The sequence below is a fragment of the Triticum urartu genome, chromosome 7A (assembly GCF_056163025.1).
Source record: "Triticum urartu cultivar PI428250 chromosome 7A, HENAU_Tu73, whole genome shotgun sequence".
NCBI lineage: Eukaryota > Viridiplantae > Streptophyta > Magnoliopsida > Poales > Poaceae > Triticum > Triticum urartu.
The window spans coordinates 736,214,525-736,220,206 of NC_141879.1; the positions used below are offsets into that span (position 1 = coordinate 736,214,525).

The 5,682-nt window shown below is 46.8% G+C and overlaps 1 pseudogene across 1 annotated transcript; it reads right to left on the reverse strand.

The window, feature by feature from the left end:
- Positions 1-720: 720 nt before the first annotated feature.
- Positions 721-5,317, reverse strand: LOC125522658 (mixed-linked glucan synthase 2-like; annotated as a pseudogene). The gene is made up of 3 exons (XR_015610543.1): positions 4,947-5,317; positions 3,955-4,675; positions 721-2,426 (listed from the first exon to the last, which is right to left on the reverse strand). The product of XR_015610543.1 is annotated as a mixed-linked glucan synthase 2-like (transcript).
- Between the last annotated feature and the right edge of the window lie 365 nt (positions 5,318-5,682).

The window sequence follows — 5,682 nt, forward strand, 5'->3', positions numbered from 1 at the left end:
GTCCCGCCTAACCCTGGAGCGGTTGACCACGAGATCTAGCCCTTTGACTTTCCACGGATGGGCTTTGAACAGTGGACCTCTCCACTCGGTTGTGTCAGGTCAGGTCAGAGGGACACCTGGGAGCAACATCCGGGCCGAACCGACAGCTACATCCCCTCCGTGTAGACCCGATGCGTCCGTTTTCCCCCTCCAGGTGCCGGCGGCGGCGCCGTCCGTTAGGGGGGCCACGCCCCGAAGATGCGTGCCGCCTGTTCGAACATGCCACAACACCACCCGGCTGTGGTAGGTCATCTCATAGAAACACTTGGGAGCAACGTCCCCTCCGTATAGACCCGATGCGGCTGTTTCCGCCCTCCAGATGCTGGCGGCGGCGCCGTCCGTGAGGGGGGCACACCGCGGACGTGAGGGGGTCACACTCCGGAGACGGGTGCCGGGCGTTTGCAACCGCCACTAAACTTCTGTCGCATAGCTGTTTTTGATTTTAATAAGATATAAGGACCTATATTCAAAAGAACATGACGGCACATTATTAATGTGCTCGAAAAAAATACAAATATATATATATATATATTCATAATCTATGGAAAAAATTACAAACTACATATATATTCATATAATACATAAAAAAGCATAAAAACATATTTAAAAAACATAAAAACATATGTAAAAAAAGCATAAAAACATATGCAAAAAAATGCATTTAAAAAAAATAGCTATGTCGACGGCATTGCCGTCGACATAGAGACGGCAGGTTTTTGGGAGGCGCCGTGCCACGGATCAGTGATGTGGCACCTATGCCGACGGCTGCCGTAGGCATACCTACGCCGCGGATCGGTAACGTGGCATACGGAGATATGCCGACGGCCGCCCGTCCCAGCCGTCGGCATAGGTTTGACGGCGTTAGCCGCTAGTCGCGGGCGGGGTCGCCGGGCCCACAGGTATGCCGACGGCTGAGTTATGCCGACGGTTGCTGTCGGCATGTCTGCATCTATGGCGACGGCTGTTCTGTGTCGTCGGCATAGTTCTGTGTAACCCGACGGCCAGGATAGGCCGACGGCCAGGACTGGGCTGTCGGCATAGCTCCAACTAGGCCGACGGCAGCCGTAGGCATAGGTTTGGTCGTCGGCGTAGGACCGTTTTCTGGTAGTGTGTACAGGTCGGCGAACTTCTCGTCGGAGCAGGCCTCCGTCTGCTTGGACGTGAGCCTGAAGTATATGTCCTTCCCCCTGACGAGCTTCAACGCCATGTACAGCACCGCCGTCGGGTACATGCCCGTTGCCGCGATCATGTAGAACTGCTCATTGCGCCACCAGTCGAGCAGCGTGATCCCCGCCCATTTCACCTTGAACATGCCGATCACATGCATCATTGCTATGACAGCTACGAGGTACATGATGAACGTGCCGAATGGTCTCTGGATGTAGTACGACTACTCGGAGAAGAGTCACATCACCAGGAAGAAGCTGTAGGCTAGGACGAACATCGTGGCGATCGGGTAGATCGACATGTTGAGGTAAGCGATGCGCTGCAGAGGGTGGAGCCGGCGGCTGGCGATGAGAGCGTTGCTGTGGGAGAAGAACACCTCGAGGGAGCCGCCCGACCACCGGAACACCTGGTAGAGGCGCTCGGTGAGGTTGATCGGAGCCGTTCCGGGGAACGCGGCCGGCTCCATGGAGCGCCACCCTTGCCGGTGGATGCGGAATCCGGTCATCACATCCTCCGTTGCGATGTTGTACACCCACCCGACATCTCTCCCCCATGAACTCCCATCCTGGTAGACGCATGTCATCAGGGTGGCCAGGTCATTGTTGAGCACCTCGTCGACCAACACCGGGGTGATAGACCGCTCTTGGATTGCGCCATCCGGTATTGAGTTCAAGAACGAGGTCTGAGTTACCCAACTCATAGGCCTTACCTACAAGCTTGATGTTCTTCGCTCTATAGTGTGGTGGCTCCATGCCATAGAGCGCTACATGACGGAACATGGTGCTGGTGCCGAGGTAGGTAGGACCTTGGAGACCATTGAGCGAAAGCATGGTGCCATCAAAGAAGACACGATTGTGGTTGGAGTAGCGATCTGTCGGGTCAACATCATCGAAGCGTTGTGGGAACTGGACGAAGGCCGTGTTCTGACCATCACGAGGGTCGAGCATGAAGCACATAGGGGCGCGGAGAGCTTGTGAGTTGTTGATGTAGTGGTTGCAGTCAAAGTTGATGACGAAAGGCGCATTGGAGAGTAACGCGGAGACGCGGAGCATCACGTTCATGGCTCCTGCCTTCTTTTGGTTGTCATAACCGGGGTGCTTCTCAAGGGAAATGTAGACGAGCATGGGGAACCTGGTGTCAACGTTGCTCAAGTCAATTGCATTGTTGGTGCTCACCGACGATTCAAGCTGTGGTTTACAACTTGGATGGTCTAGCATGACCTGTCAAAAGAGCATAGTAGTCCCACCATTTTTATTAATCAAATAAATTTGAAGAAAAAAAATGCTAGTGCACGGTCAACTGAATAACTATTTTATATACTAAAACCACAACACAACACAAAATAGAGGGTTATGCTATTAACATAGCTATTAGATATTAAAAACATGATACATAAGAAAAATAGAGATAAAAGGTTTGGTGAACAATCTATTTATTAATAAATCAAAGCCAATCTACATAATTGTACCTAAACAGATTGCGTTCGTTATTTCTTTATAATTGTATCAAAACAAATCATAAGCATTATATGTACATAAATGCACCTAAACAGATTGTGTCATTAGATCTACATAGTTGCTACTAAGCAAATCATACTAGTTAGATCAACATAACCATGCCTAAACATATCACATTCTATAGATCTTCGTAATTATACTTAAATAAATCTTAATTGTTAGATCCACATAGACATACATAAATAGGTAATAATGGTCAGATCTATAAACATAACTAAACTAACAGTATATACAAAATAAATGTAAACGCTACATGTATCGATGCCTATAAATGCTGTCCATTATGCAATGAACTGATAAATCAATGTAAAAGAATATTCGCATAAGATAAAAAGAATACTTCAAGATGATGCTCTCGTAAGCGAGGGGCACTTTGCTTGTTCAAAAAAAACGAAAAAAGTTGTCAATCGGATGGATCATCTCTTTATTAGTAAATCTCAACCATTAGATCTATGTAGCCGTCCATATAGAGATTGTACCCGTCGGATCAACATAACATACTTACAGATATCACAAACATTATATCTTCATAATTTACCTAAACATGCCGTAACTCATTGAATCCATAGTCGTATCTAAACGGATCATATCTTTTTGGTTTACATAATTGTACCTAAGAATATTACATTATGCTATATTAGCATGACTTTACCTAAGTATACTGCGTCTATTGGATCTTTGTACCTACATATAAATAGGTCTTAACCGGTAGATATTCGTAAATATAGCAAAGATAAATAAACAATGATAGATCATCAGAACTGCAACTAGGCGGATCACACACGCAAAAGCATTCTTTTTTATTTCTTAGCAAAATGATCAGATATTCTTATATATAATAGATTTCAAAGTTGCACCTTAGAGATGTATCCCTGTCGAACATCATGCATTTTGCAATGGAGCTAAATGAGAAGAAAAAGAGGCATGCATGAAATAAAAATAATTACCAATTTTAACATACTGAAGATGATTCCCTCACATCACCCAGCTAGTTTTGTTAATTCACTCTTAAGTAGATGTGACTATCCCTTGGGTTTTGGTCTGATGTTCAAAGTCTAAACTAATAGAATTTCAAATATCCTTTTCATTTTGTGTCTAAAGCCACCAAATCAACGTGTAGCACGTGGACTGAGATTTGAGACTGGGATCTAGCTAGATTCATAAATTTAGAGGAATTCAAAAGGTGCGGCTTATAACTTTGACCTGAACTAACAAACAGTAAAACGTTTACCTTAACAATTCCAGCATGTTGTCCTCTTCGATGATTGTCAGTTTGCTCAATCCATGTACACGCCCATTGTGTCCCATCAGCCATCCAAGTGGCATGTACACCATCATCGCCTTTGTTGTAGGCATCAGATCGTCGGCGGATGGTAGTAGAAAGGGAATCTATTCTCACCTTGAACTCACCATATTCTCTGCGCACACGCCTGTGATCACTCATGAACTCTCCTACCATACCCCCGACATACGGCCTGGTTTTCATCCGAAAATAGTTCTCCGGGGACCTTGGCTCGATGCAATGCTTCCGGCAAAACAGGACCCACAAAGCAGCGAAATAAGCAACTTGGATCATCGCCTCATAGTGCACCAATGAGCCACCCTCGTCGGAGAGGTAGCAGGCATACTTGTCGACGGGGTAGTCGGCGGCGAGGATAGAGAGGATGGTGTTCACCGTGTACATGACGGGTTCATCCATGGGGTCGACGGTGGTGACGAAGACATCGATTCTCGGAAGGACGGCTTCGCCGTGCCGGTCCGCCAGGGCGGCGAGGTCCGGCACGCGTTTGATGGGGTTGAGCTTGGGGAGCTGGTTGAGGAGCCATGAGAAACCGAACCAGGCGTCCGCGACCATGGACGTGGCCCAGAGCAACATGCCATCGTGGTTCCTGTGCTCTACTCGCCACGCGAAGAAGGCGACGATAGCGACCAAGCGCACCAGAATCAAGAACCTGTTGTTGTTGCAAAGACGGTTGTAAGTATTCAAATTCGGAAGTGTAGGACTGGATCATACTACTCCCTCCATTTCCAATTATAGGACATTTCGGGTATTTTAATATGAACTATATATAAACTGAAATGAATGAATAAACACACTACAACCAGTCTATATACATCCAATTCAAAAAAAATTGGAATATCTTATAATAATAAGAAGATCGGAGTACTCATAAAAGGAAATAAAAAGAGCATGCATGTCAGAATGGACACGCGCAAACTGACCTGTAAGGATGCAGGATGCTTCCCTTGACCTTCATGGTCCGGAACAGCAGCGGCCGGCCGGCGCTGGCTTCAGACATGTCTCCCTCCTCCGCCGCCACCCACACGTCGTCCCTGGCGCGCCTGCCCTCGGCGGCGTCGGCGGCGGTGTCCGTGGCCATTGTGTAAGCCGTGGCTATACTACGTAGGTACGAGAACCTAGCTAGACACAGCTGATGCTGATCTCCCTAGCTAGCTTGTTTGTGTCGACGAGATGTTTGCCCTGTGGGGGATTATATCGCGCTAGCTAGTCGTCGTCGCCGTAGCCATACTAAACCATCGGCCACGACTTCCGCCCGCAAGGTCAAATACTGCAACTGGATCAAGGCCGCCGCTCGTACTTACAGTTACAGTGCACCGCGGGAAGGATCACATTTCAGAGTTCTGGCCGATCAAATTCAACCGGCCAATACTCAACAGCTAGATAAGTACTCCCTCCGTCCTGAATGTATTTTTCGTTCTAGATATATCCATTTTTGCTAAAAGTAATTCAAGGCGGAGCAATTATATATTTCTGCGCATTTGCTATTTCTGAGTCAACTGAAAATAGTTCGAAAAACAAAAAAAGAACAACTAGATTTCTACGCGTTGCGGAGGTATGATACTAGTCTATGATACTACCCACTACGAGAGGTCTTATATAGGATTTCATAGTATTGGACTTTATATTGTATATGTCCCTAATGAGTACATGTCCGGT